The sequence below is a fragment of the Arachis ipaensis genome, chromosome B05 (assembly GCF_000816755.2).
Source record: "Arachis ipaensis cultivar K30076 chromosome B05, Araip1.1, whole genome shotgun sequence".
Taxonomy (NCBI): Eukaryota; Viridiplantae; Streptophyta; class Magnoliopsida; order Fabales; family Fabaceae; genus Arachis; species Arachis ipaensis.
Window position 1 is genome coordinate 111,215,432 of NC_029789.2, and position 962 is coordinate 111,216,393.

The following is a 962-nucleotide window of genomic DNA, read 5'->3' on the forward strand; positions in this document are numbered from 1 at the left end:
AACAATGTCACGTAGATGCATATGATGCATGCCTGTCCCTAGTGGCTGATGATATCATCTGTCGGTTATATACCCAACCCGACACGTCCTGGTAGCTAACCATGGACAGAAACACCCATCGCGGAGCAAGTAAGTTTGAGCTACAACCCCATTGCTGCTATCCGCTCAACCCAGAGCCAGTGGAATAACCACTACTGCGGCTACTACCCAGGCGGGTGTTTAAAAGCTCAACCTGGAGCGAGTGGAATCACCACTACTACCGCTACTACCCAGGCGTCACAGTCTCTAACCTGGAGCAAGTGGGACGAACCACAACCCTTGCTACTACCCAGGTATCTCAAGCATATATTTATTCAATCCCAGCCATGGATCAACATCCATCTTAGCCATCCGGCTTAAATTCATAATTCATAATCAGCCATACGGCCCATAACTCACTCGGCAATCAGCCATAAATCAATATCATACACAGCCATTCCGGCTCGCGGTTCAATCCAGAACCAGCCAATATTCATAATCATACACAGCCATTCCGGCCCATAACAAAACAGCACTTCCACCATCCAACATCATCAAATTCATAAAATCGGCATTTAAGCCATAATTCACTTTTTCTCAAATCGTTTCACTTTGAAATCAAGTTTCAACTCTTTTCAGCCTTGGCTTTAGAAATCTCGTTTCTCAAATCATCTCAGGCTCATAAGCCAAATTTACTCAAAGTGAGTTCCCTTTTTAAAATAAAGCCACTCTTGGCATTCTCTTTCCAAAACTTCCAAAACCATGGCAAGTTAAGGATTTATTTCAAAGTATTCAAAATCACCCATACAACAATGGAATTTTATAACAAAATTTTCTCGGCAGAGTCCCAAGTCTTTAGGGAAGGTCAACCTATATCAATTCCTTAAAATTCATTGAAACTCTTAAAATCATGGATTCTCGGTTCAAGTAAATAAAACTGAATT

The 962-nt window shown here is 41.8% G+C and overlaps 1 long non-coding RNA gene across 2 annotated transcripts in view; it reads right to left on the reverse strand.

Annotated features, from left to right (window-relative positions):
• The window catches only part of LOC110262959, a 4,639-nt gene that overhangs the window by 929 nt on the left and 2,748 nt on the right, over window positions 1-962 (reverse strand). The window lies entirely within an intron of this gene.